The sequence below is a fragment of the Protopterus annectens genome, chromosome 3.part1 (genome assembly GCF_019279795.1).
Source record: "Protopterus annectens isolate FY-2018-M chromosome 3.part1, PAN1.0, whole genome shotgun sequence".
NCBI classification, from domain to species: domain Eukaryota; kingdom Metazoa; phylum Chordata; order Ceratodontiformes; family Protopteridae; genus Protopterus; species Protopterus annectens.
Window position 1 is genome coordinate 395,179,004 of NC_056732.1, and position 23,455 is coordinate 395,202,458.

The 23,455-nt window shown below is 40.6% G+C and overlaps 1 protein-coding gene across 1 annotated transcript in view; it reads left to right on the plus strand.

The window, feature by feature from the left end:
- LOC122798145 (ubiquitin-conjugating enzyme E2 E2) overlaps positions 1 to 23,455 on the plus strand; it is a 2,036,734-nt gene that overhangs the window by 36,748 nt on the left and 1,976,531 nt on the right. The window lies entirely within an intron of this gene.

Consider the following 23,455-nt stretch of genomic DNA (forward strand, 5'->3'; position numbering starts at 1 on the left):
AAAGGAGTTGCAGTATTGTGTGACATGAAGTATTGAATGTAGCACATAACAGCTGGTTGTAAAAATGTTTAAAAGTGGCTCCTTTGTGTTCACGAGTTGCACTGCTTATTGAAAGCCAGGATGTCCCGTTAAAGCGATCTGCAGCATATATTGGACAGTGGGCTGTGGGTTCATCCATAGTCAGAGAAAGGTATCATTGTTAGGAGTAAGTTTGTCTGAGGAGGCAGGTCTTTTTTAAGAGGATTGCATTGAGAAAGATATGCTGATGTATGATTGTTACCTGTAGTCTAGAAAACAAAACTCTACAGTGTTTAGATACATGCAAGGTAGTGCCCTAAAAAAATACACAGTAGTCTTAAGTGAACTGGGCACCCTTGGTTTCATATTGGCTATAGTGCTAAGTTAAAGACAGTTTTTTTTGTTTAATATATTACTGTTCTTTTGCCAAAGAATTCTAGTTATTCATATGCAGTTTGTCTAATATCAGATAGTTCCAGAGCAGATCATGCAAAATTTGACTGCTTCTTATAGGTTCATAGGTGTGTACTAGGCTAATGGCCCTGGAGCCTGTACAAACCTAGCCCATAGGATTACCCTAGCATAATGCCACCCGACCTTAGTTCCCAGTGCCTCTGTCAAATAAAGCCACTGGAGTGATCCCTGGGGTGAATTTTCTATATTCCCATCCACTCATCAAGATTTCTCATGAAGAGGGCCAGTGAGGTGGTCTGCTTGACATGTATGGGAAACCTGTTCCATAGCATGGGCAGTCTCTGGGTTATGAACCTGTCCCTCCAGCATGTTCTGTTGATTGTGGTAATGAAGTGGAGGTCTCTGGAGCATGTGGTGCGGAGGGATTGGAATTTCTTTAGATGTAGCATTTCTAACAGAGCTGGGTCAGACATGGCTTTGTAAGTCAAGCAGCGATCGCCTCTAAGTAGGCAATATGAGACAGAGAATAGTTGGAGTTCTTTGAGTCTATTCCTATAGGACAAATGTTTAAGACCTAGGATCCTCTTTGTGAGGTACTTTTGTGGCCTCTTCAGTTGTTGCATGTGTTTAGTGAGGTACATGCCAAATGGGACATTGTACTCAATGACTGGCCTAATGAGGGAAGAGTAGAGGGAGACAATGACCTCTTTCTTCCTTAGTAATGAGATGTGCCACATAGAAGGACTTTCTGACCACAGTGGCAATGTGGTGGTCCAAAGAGAGGTTCCTCTCAACCCCTGTGTTTCCAGATCTCTTATAATGTCTTCTGTGTTCAGTGGACTACCATTGATGTGGTAATTCATGGGAACTGGGTTTTCCCAAAGGGGATGACGACACATTTTTTGGCATTGAGCTTAAGGCCATGGATGTCCTTCATGGATGCATCTGCAGTCATAACAACTGGGTTGTCCTGTCGTCAGGCAGCCCTTCGGTCGGCCGGATTCCAAAGTCCGGGTCCGGCTTCGGCTGATGTCGCACTTCACCCGACGTCATCTCTGCTGGTCTTCGGGTATAAAGGCATCAGCCGACGCCATTTTCCTCAGTCTTTCTTGCCGCGTGGCGCCCGAAGCAGAAGCTGTTCGCAAGTGCCGGTCGGTCAGATCCAGAGATTACTACTACCGAATACTACTTCGAAGACTTCTAAAAGCTAAGTACCCCGTTGGGGACTCTTTCTTGCCTCAGCCGATGTCAGAAAAAGTCAATAACTGTTTAACTTGTGGGAAACAAATACCTCATAAAGATTTCCACTCTTACTGTTTGCCTTGTTTAGGCCCAGACCATGACGTAGCAGCCTGTTCGGCCTGTGCTTCATTCAACCAACGAACGCTTAGGCGTCGGTCGGAGTTTGCTGAACAGTTTTTCGCTCAGATTTTGATTACATTATGCCGCCGGATCCTGCGACTACCCAAATTGTTAAAAAACGCAAAGAAAAAGACCGACACACGCGGTCCGCGGTTTCGCCGAAACCATGGTTAAGCAAATCATGAGTGTCTCGGTTTCGGCCGAAACCGAGAAAACTGATCAAAGTACAGCTGAATCAATGACTACTACTGAGGTTCCTGCTACCTTACTTGAATCGGCCTCAGAAATTTTACCTACAACAGTGGTTACTAGTGACTTATCAGACACCATCCCTTTGGATGTCTCTACCCCAGCACGTGGTGCTGCTAGGCCTCCTGCAGCCATGTCTATTAAGGCCTTTGCCAGGGCTAAAGCAGCCAAATCTACTAAATCAGTGCCTGTTAAACCCCTTCAACCAGGCCCACTTCTAGTTCACAAATGCTTACTCTGGCAGAAGATTTAATATCCTTAATTAGGGATCTCAATCTCACCCAGACAGGGCCTCTCAGCCCCAGAAAAGAGACCTAGAGCAGAGCCCCCGAGCCTGTGTCCTCTGATGATTCTGCGGATGACTCAGATATTACAGACCAGCCAGAGGCTCCTTTCTCCAATTATGAAGACTCAGATGCTGAAGAATCCATTCCAGCTGCTTCTCCACCAGAAGAATTCTCCTTTGGGGAAACCTTACATGCCATGCGAGAACAATTCCAATGGCAGGAACAGGATTTCTCAGATTCCAGAAAAGACTTAGGACTTTTCTGCACCTTCCACAACACAGGCCCATAGCTATACCTCCTGTCCTCTCTGTTGTGGACGATGCATTTAATGATGTCTGCACTGCACCAGATTCCTTACCTCCAGCCCCTGCCAAACCAGATAGATTTTACAGGGTACCAGACACTCATCATCACCTATACAAGGCCCCACTTGCAGACCCCAAACTATATCCCAGGGGCCTAAGGCAGTAGCCTCGACCACAGCAAAAACCCTATTCCTTCTGAAAGGGAAGCCAGGTCTTTAGACAGATGGGGCAAAAAGTTTACACCTCAGCTACTCTCTCAGCTAGAGCTTTAAACTGTCAGTTTCACATGATACAATACCAAGAGATTATGCTTGATCAGTTAACTAAAAAACTATCCTCTGATGACTCTATAGATAAGAAATATGTATTAGAAATGGTAAATAACATACAACAGGTTAGTAACCATTCCTTAAAATGTGGCTATGATGCACTGGAGGCTTCATTTAGATCAGCCATGACTGGCACAGTGATAAGAAGACATGCATGGCTGAAGGAACAGGTCTTACCGGATCATGTTAAAGCTAAGTTATTAGATGCTCCTATGGATAAGGCCAGTTTGTTTGGTACACCTGCCCAGCAGGTAATGAAGAAAATGGAAGAAAAGGCAAAATCCGTACAAACGGTTAAAGATTTCTTGCAGGTTCAGCCCCCAAGGTTTAGCAGGAACTGGCCTGCCAAAATTGGTCCTTTCCTGACTCCACAAGATCCCAAAGGGGCAGGAATAGACGCTCCAGAGGCAGAAATCAATCCAGAGGGGTGCCTACAGAGGACGACAGTGGCAAGGTAATAACAGAGGCACAGACACAGCCACTACCACTACAACAGCACAATCACAGTGACTTGATTCTAACTCCGCCTACCAGGGAACAAATAGCAGCACCATTAGGCGGAAAATTAACCTTATTTTCGAAGAACTGGCACTATATCACAAAAGACAAGTGGATTTTGCAAACCATAGACCAAGGTTACCGGTTCCACTTCCACACTTTACCAGTCAAAAGAGGAATGCCAAACCTGCCTCCAAATCAAAAACAGAAGCTCTACAGCAGATAATGCAATTAACAAAGATGAGAGCTGTGGAAAGAGTACCAATAACAGAACAAGGCAAAGGATTCTACTCCAGACTATTCCTAGTTCCAAGAAAGGAAAAAAGTTGGAGACCTATTCTCGACCTGTCCACCTTAAATACATACATCATTGTCCCAAAATTCAAAATGCTGACCCTACAGCAACTTCTTCCCATGCTGGGCAAGGAGTGTTGGCTGGTAACTCTAGATCTCAAGGAGGCATACCTGCACGTCCCCATTCGACCAATTTGCAGAAGATACCTCAGATTTCTTGCAGGATCAGAGCACTATCAATTCTCAGCATTGCCCTTTGGCTTATCTACTGCGCCCAGAGTATTCACAAAATGCCTGGCAACAGTAATTGCCCACTGCAGACTACAGGGAATCCAAATTTACCCATACCTGGACGACTGCCTGCTACAAGGGGACAACAAAAGCAAGCTGACAACAGATTTACAAAGGGTCATTTACTTGCTACAAGCACTGGGATACACAGTCAATTTACAAAAGTCAAGGCTGATACCATCCCAAACAAGGACATTCTTGGGCGCGGAATTGGACACAGTAAAACAAATGGCATTCCTAACTGCAGAAAAACAAAAGAACTCCTCTTTACTTCTTGGCACTAACAAGACAGAACAAGCTAACAGCAAGAAAAGTTCTGCAGGCCTTGGGCTTCATGGCATCATGCATAATCTTGGTTCCACATGCCAGACTACATATGAGAAAACTACAGTGGTACCTAAAGAATTTATGGTCCCAACACAGGCACAGCCTAGAAGCAGAAATTCCACTAATCCCATGCCTAAAACAGGAGTTCCTATGGTGGGCTCAAGCATGCCAGTCAAACCCAGGCCTACCCTTTCACAACTATCAAGCAAGCCAAACCGTCACAACAGACGCCTCAGACCTAGGATGGGGGGCTCACATGCTGGACAAATGCGTACAAGGATTGTGGACGCAGGATCAGCTTCACCTGCACATCAACCTAAAAGAAATGCTGGCAGTAAAACTGGCAATCCAAAAATTCAGACCATTTCTCAAAGAAGGCCATTTGATGATAAGGACAGACAACACCACAGTCATGTGGTACATCAACAAACAGGGAGGCACTCATTCATACCCCTATGCAGAATGACTTTGGACCTTTGGAACCTGGCACTCAGCTACAACATCCAGTTACAGGCAATATTTGTACCGGGAAAGGAGAATACTCTAGCAGACATGTTAAGCAGAACCACCTCGGATGCTCACGAATGGATGCTACACCTGGACATCTTCAAGACCATCTCAAAGAAATGGGGAATGCCACAGATAGATCTATTCGCTTCCCCTCTCAATCACCAGCTCAAAAAATTCTGCACAAGGACTTTCCACCCACTTGCATGGAAAGTGGATTCGCTCTCCTTCAGCTGGAAAGGTCTGACAGCATATGCATTCCCACCTCTTCCCTTGATACACAAGGTATTACTAAAAATCAAGGAGGAACGTCCAAGGATAATCCTGATAGCTCCAAACTGGCCAAGACAACACTGGTACCCATTGCTGAGGAGCATGTCTCGGGACAAAATGTGGTCAATACCCTGATGCCTTTGATGTTAACTCAGAACAACTACAGCATCATGCATCCAAACCTAAAAACGTTGCAACTGACTGCATGGAACATCACATAGCAGCAACTAATCCAGAACTTTCCCAAAGGGTTAAAGACATTATCCTTGAAGCCCGCAGACCTTCAACAAGAAGGAACTATGCAGGAAAATGAAAAAGGTTTGTCATTTGGAGTGCTGAAAGAGGAAAAGATGTGTCGAATATAGATATTGCTAACATTCTGGAGTATTTGGCAGAGCTTCTACATACAGGCCTGTCCTATTCCTCCATCAAGATACATGCATCAGCTATTTCAGCAGAATACAGCTTTGATCCACCTGTCTTTTCACATCCTTTACTCAGGCAGTTCCTCAGAGGGATCAAGAATGTAAAACCTCCTAGGAAACCACCATTGCCAGCTTGGGATTTGAACTTTGTGCTAGAAAAGTTGACACTCGCACCTTTTGAACCAGCAGCAACAGCAGACCTACAGCATCTATCGTGGAAAACTGCTTTCCTACTGGCAATAACCTCAGCAAGGAGGGTTTCTGAACTTCAGGCCCTAATGGCAGTACAACCCTTCCTAATCTTCCACCAAGATAGAGTGTCCATGAGGACTAATCCTACATTTATGCCTAAGGTGGTATCCAGAGTGTCTTTAAACCAGGCAATCCACCTACCTACCTTTTTCCCCAACCCACAAAACAAAGGGGAAAGAATGCTGCTTACCTTGGATGTACATAGACAGCTACGCTACTACCTGGACAGAACAAAAAGTAACAGAAAATCTGACCAGCTTTTTGTAGCCTATGCAACAGGAAGGGAAGGAAAAGCTATTTCCAAACAGACAATCTCCAAATGGATAGGAAATTGCATACGATTCTGTTACTCCTTCCATGGAAAACCAATTCCACAGAACATAAGGCCTCATTCTACAAGGGCAACAGCCACTACCACAGCCTTCTTACGAGGAGTGGCAACCAAGGACATCATTGAGGCGGCTACTTGGACCTCCGTGCATACATTTGCCAAGCATTATAATTTACCTCTTTATTCCAGATCCCGAGCAGGGTTTGCCACTGCTGTACTGCAAGGGATCCTAACCACACCATAATCTATTCTTCCTCCTCCCCTAGTTGGCTATGGTATTCTACCCAGTTGTTATGACTGCAGATGCATCCATGAAGGACATAGTACAGTTTTGTACCTACCATAAATGTAGATGTCCGAACTGGATAGCATCTGCAGTCAGGATTACCCTCCTCCTTCCCTCTGTGGTACTCCTAGGTATTTACCCTCCTAATAGCTAGCTGGTGGGGAGTCTCTTATGGTGTATTTGTTTGTATATATGTACATACATGCTTATTTTTGTGTTTGCCTTCTATCTTTTTGGAAACATTGGCATTTACCCAAAATTTAGCCTTCCAAGAGGGCAACTGGCATCTGGGGCAAGAAACACTGAGGAAAATGGCGTCGGCTGATGCCTTTATACCCGAAGACCAGCAGAGATGACGTCGGGTGAAGTGCGACATCAGCCGAAGCCGGACCCGGACTTTGGAATCCGGCCGACCGAAGGGCTGCCTGACGACAGGACAACCCAGTTGTTATGACTGCAGATGCTATCCAGTTCGGACATCTACATTTATGGTAGGTACAAAACTGTACTTTCTAACACCAGTCATAGTTCTCAGTGAGGCCTTTCTGTAGGATGTCAACATCACTTGGGGAGTTAATAATAGCTCCCAACTTGCAATCATCTGTGAACTTTGTCAGCTAGAGTCCCTTTGTATTGGCCTTGACTTCCAAGAATTAGATACCAAACAGGAGAGGACCCAAAACCGATCCCTGTGGGACTCCACTCCTGACTGGTCGGCAGTCTGACTTGGAGTCAGCTACTTTCACACTGTGGGTTCTACCTGTGAGCCAGTTTGCAACCCACCTAGTGATATAGGGGTTGATGCCTAGCTTAGTGAGTTTTTCTATGATTCCTGAGTGGGAAATGGTATCAAAGGCCTTGGCCAGATCAAGGTAGGCTGTATGAACCACCTTGTCTTCATCCACCGCTCTAGTGACTGACTTAAAGAAGTTGACCATGTTGAGCAGGCATGATCTACCCTTCACAAAACCAAACTGTGTGGGATCCAGAGTTTGGAGATTCCCTAAATCCTTGTTTATTAGGTCCATGATGTTGCATTCCATAGCTTTACATATCATACTTGTCAAGCAAATGGGGCGATAATTCCCAGGGTCTGTAGTCGCTCTTCCTTTGTAGAGAGAGATGACTGTAGCAGTGCACCATTCGGTAGGGACGAAGCCTGAGGTGAGGCTGTGATTGAACAGGGCACACAGATGAGGTGCCAGTTCACTCTGTAGTTCATGTAGAACACAGCCAGGGATATTGTCAGGTCCCATAGAAGCTGTATTCCTAGCCTTGGACAAGTGCTTCTTTTTTATTTTCTGTTGTTAAAATGTGTTCTTGATTTACTGTACAATCGCTTTTAATTTTGAACTCACTGATTGAATTGTATGCTTTTTCTACAAAAATAAATATCAGCATTGCTTGCTGAAAAATGACCAGCCAAGTGGATTTCTAAATATTACTGCATTCACTCTCTCTCTCTCACACACACACACACACACACACACACACACACACACACACACAAAATAAACATAAATAAATACATATAATAGAAATGACTGCAGTAATTATCTACCATACAGCAAAACAACCAAAAAAAACTGTTAACAATTCAAGAGCTTCCCTTTTTGTGTGTGTGTGTGTGTGTACTTACACATATGTGTGTGTAAATGTGTTTGTGTGTGAGACTGTATATGCACGTATGTATATATAAAAATGTGTGTATATATGCATCTTTATAAAGTACATTTTCAGTCATCAGTATAATATTTCATCAGAATTCAGAACGCAAGTGTTTTTCCAGATTATGTATGTTATCTGTGTGATCTATATGCAATCATCAGCATAATATTACATGAAAATTCAGTACACAAGTTGTTTTGGGGGGGACAAGCCCCCTCTTGCAGCACTGGGGGGAAAAAGGACAACTTTTATTACCCCAATATCACCAGAGGTCAGCAAAACCAAGTGCCATTCACTATCAGTGTAAGTGAAACGTTTGAACCTTCTTTTTCCTTTCACTCACATAGTGTACATCTGAACACAGCAATCAGTCTAAGCTTTTTGATGAAACGTGCATTAATAAAAGCCACTCTGATGAAGCACAAGACTTCCTGTACGTGTTTATGCTCCTGTGTGCACGCTTACGTATGTACACAGTCCTATATCAATTCATCAGAAATTATTCCATAAAAAGAAAACACAATGACCACCAGAAAAGAGAATTGAAAAAAGAAATGGTATTTTGCCCCACCCCCCACGCTGTCCCACACCTTGCACCTCTAATTATGTTAGCTTCGAGATCATGCAATGGGGATATAGAGACACTTCCTTAATCCTACTGTTTGATGATATGACACTAGCGCACACATACACACTGCTTTTGATAAAACAGGACAGCCCTTCCTTGTTGCGATAAAAGCAAATTTGACATAAAAAATTAAATCCACACCTGTAGACACATGCAAGCACGGGATACACAGACACGTCTTGTAGTGGAGTGATGCCCCATCCAGGCTTTGTGCCATGTCTTACATTGGGTTGTCTTCTTGGACAGGCACTGGCTTCCCTTGACACCCTTGTATGGAGTCTGGTAGAAAAAAAATGCTATATGGAATTATTGTCCTGTCTACTTTTTTAATTTGCTTCACCTGACAGCCAGTTATCTGTTTTCAAAACAAAAGTCAAAATGAGGGTTTTATACTACCTGCTAAGAAGAATGTCAGCAGTGAAGTAATATTGTTACAGACTGTTCTGCTTCTTTAGCCTAACACTGACCATAAGGGATCGTTCACAAGGTGGAGATGGAGTGTAATCATGGTTTGTTCCTTTTGAAGTACACAACTCCTTTGCAGTTGCCCTTTCCACAAAAATATTATTACAAAATTCAAGAGTACTTTATTTTTCTTATTTTCCAAATGAAGTAGGCCATGTTAAGGAATGAGGTCTGGTAGGATTTACTGTCCTCTACCTTATAGATTTTTTCACCCTATTCTCTTCCTTTGTGATCAAACCAAAACAGGCAGAAGCAGATAACAGCATAACCCGCATTCTAAAAGCGTTTATTGCTGACATGTTTTTTTTTAATCTAAATATGAATTCTTGAAAATGGGAAAAACAGACTCTGAAAAGTAGGAGAGCACTACAAAGATTTCATTGATCATGAGAATGTGTTGTACCCATTTATTTATTGAAAATTAATTTTAATTTTGCAAGTTTAGATGTTGTAGTAAAGCATGGAAAATGTAGCTAGATGAACTTTTCTTTAAATTGTATTCTCACATCCCACTCTTTATCTTGAACCCTTGAAAAGTGGATTTCATTACTGAGCTAGATATAAATTTTTTTTTTGGCAACTTTTTGCCGCCACTACCCACTGACCCTCAGACTCTCTCTCTATCAATTAGCCCATTTGTTCAATTCTCCGGACAAGAGCTGACTAAGAGGGGCCATCATCCAGGCAACCATCTGCGTGTTTAGAAGGTTTTTCATTCTTCTCTTGGCCCTCTCCTTGAACACACCCAGCAAGGTACTGGGGAAGGGGCTTACAGTGGGTTACCCTCATTGTCGCAAAGGGCATTCACTCCAAGCAGCCTGTTCCTCCCCCTGAGACATGGCCAGTGGTCTCTCCTATCTCCACCAGTGAGACTGCATAGCCTTGGGTGTCTCCAAGTGTATGCAGACCTTGCCCCCCCCCCCCCAGTAGAGACAAGAGTGCCATGTCCCATCACTCCTCCCTCTTTATGCTGTTGTATGCAAATTAATGTGCGGTACTGTGAACATAGGCAACTCTTTCTATATATGATTAATTTTGCTTTCCTGGTATTACTGGAAGGATTATATTTGAAGTGTTCAGCCACTGGCAGCATACCTCTCAGTTGTTCCAAATTTTCAGTGATAGATGTGATTTTGGGTCAAAATGTTGCTCTTCTCCTCAAACACTGGCACTTTTGGGAGAATAGGTGATGGATTATACTTGATAAATAATTGCAATTCACTCCTCATATTTTGTCAGGTTTTCAAGTTGGCAATACTAGTATTTTAAAAAGTGTCCCTGAGATGGGGCATTTGGCCGTGATTCTGAAAGTAAGAGGTTGAGAGCTTTGGCTGACAGTCTTTAGATGTTGCTCTTTCTGGCCTACTAGCAGAGCTGTTGGTGACTTGTGCACATTGTTGTTTTATTAATCAGTGAAATAACAGGACATTCATTATACTGATCACTGCTGCAGTAGCCTTAGCTATATGGTTATTACATCCTTCTAAGGATATTACAGCCAGTAAGTTTTAGAAACTTCAGGACACATTCCATGTGCCCAAACAGTTAGTCAGCTTGAGGTCAGCTGGAGAAAGAGTGGTTTGGGTCCCAAGCCCTTTAGAGCTTTCCTGCTGCTGAAGAGAACTCCTCTTGTGGGCTTTTGAGGATCGACAGCCAGTTAACCCTTTCTTTTAATGGACAGATAATTTTTTTTTTCGGAGAAGAAAGTTTCCACAAGTTAATTTCATGACTGAAAGTGAACTTTTTCTATAAAATTAATTATTTTATACTAGGGCTGTCATGTGACTTCTAATAACTTTTAAAGAGGAGCAATTGTTTTTTACTTTTTAGAAAAAAAAATATAATTAATTTGTGTTATTTTACTTTTGGGGGCTGTGGGTAAGTGTTTAAAGTGTTTTTCACTGTGTTTTTTTGAGGAACAACTGACTTTTTTTACTACTTTCCTTATTTACCAACTACAGCTGCCAGGCTTTCCTGGGAATCGGGCATCTTTTGTGGCTTTACCACAGAACAGCCTATTGGTTTCTTCAGTCTTCCTTCTTCCATCCACAAAAAGAAATTAATAAATTTATGTATTTTTCCCCCCTGCTGGACAGGAGAAACAGGTGCTGACTTTGAGGGAACATGGGCGAAATTCTTGGCTAGGCTTATAAGAGCCTCCAGGCCAATAGCCTAGTGTCATCCTATGAACCTATGACCCTATAATTAATAATAAAATTAATAAATATAATTTTTCCACCATTTATAGTTTATCAGACCATTCGGCTTTTTCCTTGGCTCGCTGTGGTGTAGCTACTAAAGCCAGCATGGACCGGGGGTTAAACACATCCTCTACAGCTGTTGGAGTGACTTTGGTGGGTAAGGGAGAATTACTCTTGCTGACCTGTGAGAAGGAGCAGGGAGCACCTAAACAGACTGGATTACTTGTCCCTAGGAAGTTTTTTGCATGGCAAAAGTGGGTCTCCTTCTTCAGAAATTGCTGTCAAAAAGAAGCAAAAAGTTAAACAGGTGCCTTCTCTTGTCTCAGTCAGTTTGGACAAGAGTGATTTATTGGCTTAGCTCAGGGTTTAATTCAGGCTCTTAACACTTCCACTTCTACTGTTTCTGGCAAGAGAAAAAGGGATTGCTTCTTCATTTTCTGAAGAAATTCAAGATTTTGAACCATAACATGACTGTGAACAGACAACTTTTTCTGTTCAGGTTTCTGGTTCATATCCTGAGGAAAGTGTCTGTCTGTCCCTTTGAAGGATTCTTTTTTCTTGGAACTTTTTTCCAGAATGACAGTTGTTTTAGTGGGAACATAATCACATTCCACTGTCTCTGAAGAAATATAATTTATTGCATCTGGAATTTTCTGAACCTACGCAAGTTCATTTTATTCTTTCAGCATTTGATGATGTATTTGTTGAAGCCTGTAAATAGCCAGCCTGTATAAATTTCCTCAACGTTACAAGTTTTCACCTTATAATACCAGATCAGACCTAGCTGTTGTTTAACTTGACTTTCATAGATTTGGGAAAGGGTGTTTTCTTCTGCAAGATTTATTATTGAGGTCTTATTTATCAAGCTTATATGTTAATGTTTATGCTTCTTTTGAGAACATGAGGAAAATTAATGGCGTTTGTTCTCTCTCTCCTGAGGAAAAACATCTTTGTGCAACCTTATCTCTTCTGTGCCTCGTGTGGCTACCCACTTTTTAAAATGTGGTGGAACTGCTATGAGGAGGTTTGCTTGGTTGTGTACTCAAAACCTTTGTGAGGATGTTAAATTTGAAATTTTGAATTCTGTCTTAGACAGAGAAGTAGTTTTTGGACAATCTGCTGCAGAGGTCCTGAAAAAGTGTAATGGGAAAGGTAAGCTGATTCAGGGAATTTCACAAATTTTTCAGCTGTCCTTCTTCAAGTTTGTCAAGGGGTTTAATGCTACCTCTCTGGGCTTCTACAAAAAAAATAAAGTAAGGAGACACAGGAAGCTGCTAGTAAGCACATTTTTAAAAAGCAGTGGCTGGGAGGTTCCAAGAAGAAAGAAAGAATCTCCCCAGAGAAAAGGACAGTCTATCTACAAGATTCTCCTCCCCCTTCCTGCCCTGGCAAGCCTGTAATCCTTCCATAAGATCTGAACTTCCATTTCTCTATTTGGCAACAGATAGTTTAAGACAATTGGTACTGAAGGTGATTCCTAACAGTTACAGATGCCAGTGGAGGTCACTTCCTCCTTTCCAAGGAATTCCCCCCACTCATCAGATCAAGCTCCTCTTTTGTTTCAAGTCATTGAGTACACGCCGACTCATGGGGTTGATAGAATCAGTTCCTTCTCCTTAGATAGGAGAAGGGTTTTAGGCAGGAATATTTCTAGTACCAAAAACAAAAGATTTATGGAGCCCAGTTCTTGGGTTTTTCCTTTCTAAACCTGTTTGTGATAGTGTTCAAGTTTAAACTGTTCTCTCCACAACTTATTACTTATCTTTCCCTATTTCAGTTTTATTGTAACTTTATGTTTAAAAGATGCTTATCATCACATTTGTATAACTTCAGATTTCAGATGTTTCTTAAGGTTTTCTGTGTCTGGATCACACTTTCAGTTTTCTGCATCACCGTTTGGACTATTCACTGTTCCAAGGGTATTTACAGTGTCTAGCTCCGATGATAGCTTACTACAGACAGCAAAGTGTTCACATTTTTCCTTATTCAGATGACTTGCCTATCTTTGCGGAGTATTTTTCGAAGTGTCAGGAATCTCTCATTTGGGTGAGAGATGATCTCCTAAACATACTGGGGTTCCAGAAGAATACCAAAGCCTGGTCTTGTTTAACTCCTCCTCTTAGGAGTGTTTTCCTGGGCTGTGCCATAGATATCTGAGTTCAAAGAGCTTTTCTTCAGTAGGAAAAAGTAGATCTGTATCTAGAGCTATTCCTGAGTTTTCCACTTTGGCTACTGTCTCAACAAGGGAATTTCTTGGCATTCTAGGTCTCAAGGCATGTATCATTTTTTTGATTACTCTGGAAAGTGTTCCTTGGAGAAAGACTCCGTGGTACCTAAAATCTGTATGATCCCAACTTCAACACCCTCTGACATTTCAGATTCCAGTTTTGGGGTTGTGATGGGAGATTCTTTGGTGAAGAAGCTAATTTTATCAGAATTCAGGTTTCCCATTTTCCCTTCTAACCCCTATACATCTTTGGGGATGAAAGTGCAGGGTCTTTAGAAGCGAAAAGACAGACCAAAACAAAAACTTTTAAAAGAGATGTCAGCACTTATAAATGCTGTCAGCACTGTATTATCTATGGTCCTGGATAATTGCAAATGTTTAAAGACAATGCCACAATGACATGGCACGTGAACAGAGAGGAACCTGATTCTCCACTGTGTGCAGATTAGCCATTGCAAACTAGGATATAGCAACTTATTTTTGAGGTCGTGCAGTAGGTGGTAAAGGAGGCAAAAGAAAAAAATAGAAAATCAGATATTAATAAATGGGAAGAAGATTTTCTAGTTGGTGCCAAAGTAAAAAGCAAGACCTTTTAAGGCTAGTATTTCTCTGGTTCTACATAATTTGCCTAAGTTTCTGTACTTTGGCTCGTCATTCCTCTCTGTCAAGGTACAGTTCTCAGACATTTCAGCATGTTTGCCCATGGATCCCCATCTTTCAGTGCCATCTTGAGTGAAAATATCTTTGAGGGGGTGTTGCATACCAAGCCTCCTAGGAAACAGGTGGCTCCTCCTTGGGATCTTAATTTTATCTCAGAAAAATGAACTCTTGCTCCATTTAAACACACATCAGGTTGACTTGAGGTTCTTAACTTGGAAAACAGTATTGCCGATACTCATCTTGCATAGGTCAGAGTTATCAGAGGTGCAAGCTGTTAAAGTGAATCAATCTTATCTCATTTTCTCAAAGCTAGGGTTTTCCTTAGAACTAATCCTTTATTTATACATTACTTTATTCATTTCTGTTTATTTAGTGGCATCATACTTTACTTTGAGCCAAGCTGTCAAGCTCCCTTGTCTTAGAAAGGCTACCCCATATCTTAGATGTTCACAGACAACTTGGATACTATCTTGACAGAACACATTATTTTAGGATTGCTGATCAGTTGTTAATTTCTTGTAAAGGTAAGAAGAAAGGACAGCCTGTGTCAAAACAGACTTTTTTGAAATGCTTGTCCCATGCTATTACCATTTGCTATATCCACCAAAACCCAGACATGATCAAGGCTCATTCTATTAGGGCCTTGGCTTCACCAATAGCTTTTTGGAAATGGTTACATTCAGAAAGTATTTTAGAAGCAGCGATGTGGTCCTCTATACTTAACTTTACCAAGTACTAATCCTTCTCCAGGTGTAAGATAGGCTTTGCTTGGACTTCAGTTTAAACTATATTAATCTACCCATATAGCTAAGGCTACTGCAGCAGTGAGCAGTATGATGAGCATAGTACAGACATGTAAGTAAATTTCCCATAGCAGTAGAACATCCCTCTTATTTGGTGTATTTTTTCCAGGGTGAGGACCTTTGTGGGCTTTTTTTTCCTAGCTTTCACCTCGTCAGGGCTCTAGTCTCCTTCTCTTAGTAGACATGAAAGGTCATAAGGGCTTAGTACCCAAAGCACTCTTTTTAGTCAGCTGTGCTTCAGCTGATTTAGGTTTGAGTGTGTGGGAGGTGTCCTGAAGCTTTGGAAGCTGGCAGACTGATATATCCTTAACAGGATAGAACCCACATAGCTAAGGCTACAGGAGCAGTGACCATTCAAACGTGTATAGTTGTAAGTTTATTTAAACAACTGTTTTGTCAGGTGAGAAGCACTTGGTGCTAGATTTTTGGAAGGGTTTTTCTCTTTTCTTGGTAGAGTCATGTATTTCAGTGTTCATCTGTTGACATTATCATGCAGTAAGAACAGTGTATAGAAAGATGAGGACTAATGATTACAAGGACAACTTGTTCTTTCACTTTGAACATGTTTCTGAAATAACTGCATACTTTATTGTGCACTGTCTGTATCTCCCTACTATTTACATTCCTCTAAAATTCGCTGATGTCACATCCCATATGTTCGTTTATGAAATGTTGCCATAGTTGTGTCTTGCTTACCTCTCTGGATAGAGTCCAGACTCCATGCATCTACCTTCTTGCCTGTTGCCAAGTATTATATTGCACCTTGTATTGTCCAGTTTGATGACATACCCAATGTGTATCTGCAGATGTTATCCTACAGAAAACATTTTGATAGTGTATTATTTTTCCTCCCTGTGAGGTATGCCTGTGTTGTGTCAGACCACATAGTACTTTACTATGCTTAGGACAGGGCATTTTGCTTTTTGATTGCTTCACCTGTAGTAAGTACCATATACTTTGCTGGAGGTGCAGTGGTGTTAGTAGGACTAATACCGTGATACTGACATTATCTCTGTTCTACTGCTAACCCATCAGCGGTGTAAAGCGACGTTTTTATTTTGGGGGGTTTCACTCCCAGGCCTTCTAGATTAGTATTAAACATGTCATGCCATGAACACTTGAAACTTATCATAGTGTGCACAGTTGTGGCTTGGAGTATGTATTTGGAGTATGTATACACATTTAGAATGTGGCCTTTTCATATAGCAACTGCTTTAGGCACTAAATATTTGACTTTCATTTTGTTTTCTTATTGTTCTTTCCCACACCCTTGTCAAAGTCTTGGTGGATCCTGAATGAAAATGCTTTAGCTGAAGTAATTTCCATGAATCTTTTAGTTTTGTCTTGGAAATTTGTTGACAGTACTGCATCAGTTGTTGCAGGCTTTGCTCCTCTGAGGTCTGGTTCATGCTGCCTTACACTTTTTTACATAAATCTATCAAAGTCTGTCATTTACAGATATTAACAGTGGCTGCATTGTATGTGACATTAGCAATGGGAAATATGTGAAGCATGAAGGTGAAGCAGTATCACTAAACTGCAGAGTTGATTTATGAATGAGGCAACTGGATTTTTTGCTGGGGATCAGTGTGTGTGTGTGTGTGTGTGTGTGCATGCGTGTGTGTGCATGCGTGTGTGTGTGTGTGTATGTCTATGTTTACATTTATATACACACACTTGTGTATGTAAATGTATATAGTTACCAGCCATTTAATCAAACGTGGAATAGGGAATCTTTTGAATACGGTCATAAGTCTATCAAAAACTACTTTGATTGCACGGTGCCGACATTACTTTGTGGTAGGTCGCTGTATAGTGGGGAATGGGAATTTTGCGTTTCCTTGCTGTTGTGCTTGTAGTTGGTATACATAAAACTTGTCACTCTGTAAAGAAAAAAGTTTTATGTTTTTTTTTATTCTTTTGTATTTTTCTACTATGTGTAACTTGATTTAAAAAGATCGGTATTTTATATGCCAAGGACTTTTGTTCATTGAGTGGAACTGTATTCTATTGTAATTACATGTACTATCAGTTAAAAAAGAAAATAAATGTGTTTTACCAGCTTTAAAAGCCAGTAAAACATTTAGCACATGCTGTCACATTGACATCAAGTAAGAAAAAAGTTAGGGAAAGTTTTTAAATACTGCCCTAATTTAAAAAAGTTACTTATAGGCTAACATTTGAAAAGTTCCATGGACAGAAGAGGAAAGATGTTCAGGGACAGAAGGAATGTCTCTTCCATTATGCTTGACCATCACAGCACTTAGGATTGTATAACAATTATTACACTCTTCTGAAAGTGCTGTTATGGTCTGGTCTCGTCCTGTAATCGAGGGATAGTTATAATATAATAGTTCAGTCCAGTGTAGTAAAGTGATTGGTGACACTGGATCGAACTATCAGTTGCCCCAACCTATTAGCCTGGATCTGGCACCGATCAGAAATATTATGTCAAGAAGCCGTGATTTGACCCATTCACTTGGAGAAACACCTATGTTTTTGCATACGAAAACGAAAACTCTACGAGGCTCTTTTGAATATTCAGACACTCCCTTCCGCCCTCACTTTCGGAAGATATTGATACTGCCGCAGGCATGTTTACTTGCAAGAAATGTTTAGCTTGTGATTACATACATACTAGGTCAGATTACATTTTTGAACATTGTGCCAAAAAAGTTACTTTTCAAAGACATTTTGACTGCAGCAGTGCTTTTGTAGTTTATGCTGCCATTTGCAATACATGCTCTAATTTTTACATTGGTAAGATTTCTTGTAAGCTTATCAGCCGCGTCAAGGAGCATTGTGTGGCTATTCGTAAGGGTGATGTTAACAATGCTTTAGGGCAACATAGTCTACAATGTCATGTTTTTTCTAAATTTAGGTTTTTTGTTTTAGAACAGATGTGGGTGTTTTTTGGTGATACAGACACGCTACTTAAGGTCACAGAATTGAAATGGCAATTACAGCTAAAGTCCTGTCAGGGGGTTAAATGAAAATATAAATATCAAATGTGCTTTGAAATTGCTCAGGTGACCCCTGAGCTAACTTATCATCAAAGGTCTTTGGTCACTGTACTTCATTTACTGTAAGTTCATTGGCTAAATTAATTTTATTACTTTAGACTACTTCCTTCTATAGGTTGATATGAATTACTCCATTTTTTATTGGCTGCTTTTTCACATGATAAATTTATTTTACCTATGTTTACCTTTAGCTTTATCGTTTTCTTACATTTCTGAAGAAGTTCTTGACAACAAATAAAGAACGAAAGCGCTCAATACCAGTTTGGCTGTTTTTTGTCTCAGCTAGAAGTAGAAGCTGTTATTATATTTAGTTTGGAATTCTTCTAAGTGTTTTACTACAGTAGAGTTTTTCCATTTATTTTATACATATATATATATATATATATATATATATATATATATGGATCTAGGGCTTTTGATCAAAAGATCAAAAGTCCGAATCCATTATCGCCAAACATACTGTACCAAAAGCGCTTTTACCAAAGAAGCGCTTACAGTAAAGTATGTTTAAAAAAACAAACAAAAAAACATTAAACCGACTTCTGTGCAGGGGGGCAAGTCCCCCTGCACCCCCTACTTTAATATTCTCACTCCGAGGTTGCACTACAGTGGGGAAAAGGGAATTTTCCCTTATCCGCACCGTAGTACGACCGGCACAATGGGCATACTTATCCAAAAGTGGTGCTTCAATGAACAGCACTTTTGGTTAAGTATGCTCGGTGATGTCTGCTTCAGTGGAAAGTACATTCGGGGATCTGTACGGATCCCATATATATATATATATATATATATATATATATAAATATATACATATACATATATATATTTATATATAATTGAGATACGGTTGGGAACGGACATAAATACAGCCTCCTTATAAGAAATAGCCCCACCCGTATCTTGGCAAGTTTTTGTATCCCCAAGATCAACAAAGACTCTCATAACCCGCCTTTTAGGCACATCCTGTCTAATAAGAAAACTAAAACTGAAAAGATTTCAGAATATATTGATTGGCTTCTTAATCCTGTACTGTAAAGAATTTGACACTAAGACTTTATCTATATTAGTTTGTGTCCCAAACCTATATGAATAGTGAGAGAACTTTAGGGAAGAGGGAAGTTTTATATGGTATATGTCTTTTAAATTTCTTGTATTGATATAATTATGTAGGTGTTTTGCTACAGGGGAGGCACACCTTTCTACTTACGAGACTCTTGGACTTTCCTTAGTGAATTGTTTATGCATCAAACCACGGATTCAGACAAACTGCTGGTTACACTTGATATTAAATCTCTGTACACAAATATCCCTCATTCAGATGGCATTGTTTATTTAAGGAAATTTTTTCACAGGCTACTCAGTATACACAAGAGAAAATAGACACCATTTGTACACTGGTTTCTATTGAACGGGATTTTTTTTTTTCATTTTAATGGCATCATTTATCAGCAAGTAAAAGGAGTGGTCATGGGCTCTAAGATGGCACCAGACTTTGCCAACTTGGTACTTTCAGTTTGGGAAACTAACACTTTGATAAGTCTTCCAGGTTTCAAGCATACCAGACTGTATAAATGATAGATAGATGACATTTTTTTTTGTGTGGCAGGACTGCAAACAGAATTTGAAACAGTACATTTCTTCATTAACAGAGAGTATTCCCTTCCTAGCTTTTAAATTAGCGGGGTGTGGTGCTACAGTTACTTTAGACACTGATTCATTAACACAGCACTCCACTATTTACAGGAAAGAAACATTTAGAAATAATTACTTAGATTTCAACAGTATGCACCCTTTCTTCATGAAAAAGAATGTTGCAAAGAGTCAGTTTGTTAGACTTTCACGGATTGTAAATGACGACTGCTCATTCATTCATGAATGTAATATTCTTATAAAGGTGCTGTCTGCTAGAAATTACCCTAATAACCTGCTGGACTCTGTTCTTTCTGAAGTTGGTTTGGCATGGGCTACAAGATTTCCTCCCATCTTAAGGTATGGGTTCACGCCTAACATTCTTGTTGTGAATCAAAATAGAACCTCCTTATTCAGTATTTAACCCAACCCAGTTTTTATCAGATCATCTCACAAGACAGAACCAAGCCTCTTGAAATACCCAAAATGAGACAGAACAGATCCTTTCTCAATCTGCAAGCTCACTGGATCAACATATCAGCTTTCCGTTAACAATCTCCTGCAATTTGCAGGACATTAAAGATATTATTTCTTGGAATGGGAGTGTTATTACCAACAACCAAAATATAAAATACTCCTTAGGAAAGTCCCCAGCATTTAGACATAAAACAACACATTCTCTTCGATTCTCTTTTGAGACTAGGGATTACCCCTTTTTGCTTGACACCAGCATGACCAGTGATAAAGCCCCTGGCATGCATCCTTTTGGGAATTGTGTTTCTTGTGGTTTCATTTACAAAGGGACCTGTTTCACATTTAAACATTGTAATAGAACTATCTTGTTCCCCAAATGCTATGATTGCAATACGATAAATGTAGTTTATGCAGGGGTATGCTCTACTTGTTTTGATTTTTATTTTGGGAAAACTTCAAGAAAATTGTCCAGCTGCATTAAGGAGCACTGTGCGGCAATTCGAAACAAGGACTTTAAAAATGCATTGGCTAAGCATAGTAACTACTGTGTTGGTTTTGTCAAATTTTATTTATTAGTTTTGGAACAAATTGATTTGTTTTATGGAGATGTGAACACTTTTTTCAGAAGTTAAGAGAATTACATTGACTGAATGCTGTAATTAAATCAAAAGGTGCTTCAACAAAGTGTTAGTTTAAAGGTGTGCACATACAACAAAGTATTAGTTTAAGGATGTGCATACTTATGCAACCAGCGTATTATACGTTTTTTATTCTTTATATTTTATTCCCCTAACAGATTTGTTTGTTTTTCAATGGAATTATACAGGTTATAGGTCACATTAAAGGTGGGAAAAGTTCTGAAATGATTTATTGTGGTCTCATTTTTTTATATCACAAAAACCTGGCATTTTAACGGGTGTGTAAACTTTTTGTATCCACTGTATGTATTGTGTATATCCACACTGAGGAGTCAAAACATCAGACTCAAACCATAGTTCCTGCTAAAAATACAAAAGAAAACGCACATACACGATTCAGAATGTTTGGGCATTTTTCAGTTTTAGGGTAGTCTGTGGTCCATTTTTTAAATGGCTGTATTGAGGTTAATATTTAGAATCTTGATTTGATCTATTCACATTATAATGTGATGTAAAGGGGCTATACGCTTTAACTCCTACACCACTGCCATCAATATCTGATGCACCAGAACCAGCAATATGGGGTCTAATTACCACTACTGGTACCAGCTGTCATACAAAGTGCAATTGTTCTTAATGGTATATGGTAAATGTGAACTGCTGCCGTAGGTAATAGACAGCACCTGTCACACCCAAATAAGCTCCATGCTGCATAGCAGCAGACCAGAGCTGTAATTACTGGTCCCATATGATTTCCTCCACCTCATAGTAAGCCTAGTGGCAGAATTATGTAACCTGGCCAGAATTATTTTGTGCAAGAACACAAACACACAGACACTCTCACATGCACACACAGTGCTTCAGAATGGGTAAGTAAACAGTGATTTTCCAGTATCAGCTGCATAATTTTCAAGTTTATGGGACACTGCCACTAGCTAGTAAAAGCTAACAAAATAAGAACACGTTAAGCCAGTCTTTAAATATTCAGACAGTAGGAATTTTCTGTAAGCAGTTACCCTTCCAAAGAGAGGACATCACACCCCACCCCACTGTTTATTACACAGATCATCATCATCTTTCGGCTTTTCCCGTTAGGGGTCGCCACAGCGGATCATCTCTTTCCATTTCTTCCTATCCTCTGCATCTTGCTCTGTCACACCAACCGCCTGCATGTCCTCTCTCACCACGTCCATAAACCTTATCTTAGGCCTTCCTCTTTTCCTCTTACCTGGCAGCTCCATCCTTAGCATCTTTTTCACAATTTACCCATCATCCCTCCTCAGCACATGCCCAAACCAACGCAATCTCGTCTCTCTTGCTTTGTCTCCAAACTTTCCAACATGAGCTGACCCTCTAATATACTGATTCCTAATCCTATACATCCTAGTCACACCGAGTGCAAATCTTAACATCTTTAACTCTGCCACATCCAGCTCTGACTCCTGCCTTTTTGTCAATGCCACAGTCTCCAACCCATATAACATAGCTGGTCTCACTACCCTCTTGTAGACCTTCCCTTTCACTCTTACTGGTACCCGTCTGTCACAAATCACTCCTGACACTCTTCTCCACCCATTCCACCCTGCCTGTACTCTCTTCTTCACCTCTCTTCCACATTCACCATTACTCTGAACTGTTGATCCCAAGTACTTAAACTCGTCCACCTTTACCAGCTCTACTCCTTGCATCCTCACCATTCCTCTACCCTCCCTCTCATTTACACACATATATTCTGTCTTAGCCCTGCTGACCTTCATTCCTCTGCTCTCTAGAGCATATCTCCACCTCTCCAGAGTCTCCTCAACCTGATTCCTACTCTCACTACAGATCGCAATGTCATCTGCAAACATCATAGTCCACGGGGCCTCCTGTCTGATCTCATCTGTCAACCTGTCCATCACCACTGCAAATAAGAAAGGACTCAGAGCTGATCCTTGATGTAATCCCACCTCCACCTTAAACGGATCTATCACTCCCACTGCAGTCCTCACCACTGTCACACTACCCTCGTACATATCCTGTACCACTCTTACTCATACAATACCACAACTCTTCTCTAGGCACCCTGTCATATGCTTTCTCCAAGTCTACAAAGACACAATGCAACTCCTTCTGACCTTCTCTGTATTTCTCCATTAACACTCTCAGAGCAAACATTGCATCTGTAGTGCTCTTTCCTGGCATGAAACCATACTGCTGATCACTAATCATCACCTCCCTTCTTAACCTAGCTTCTACTACTCTTTCCCATAACTTCAAGCTGTGACTGATCAATTTTATCCCTCTGTAGTTACTGCAGCTCTGCACATCACCCTTATTCATAAAGATAGGTACCAAAACACTTTTTCTCCACTCCTCAGGCATCCTCTGACTTTCCAAAATTTCATTAAACAATCTAGTTAAAAATTCCACTGCTATTTCTCCTAAGCACCTTCATGCTTCCATTGGTATGTTATCTGGGCCAACAGCCTTTCCATTCTTCATCCCCTTCATAGCTGTCCTTACTTCCTCCTTGCTAATCTGTTTCACTTCCTGATTCACTATCCCCACATCATCCAACCTTTTCTCTCTCTCATTCTCTTCATTCATCA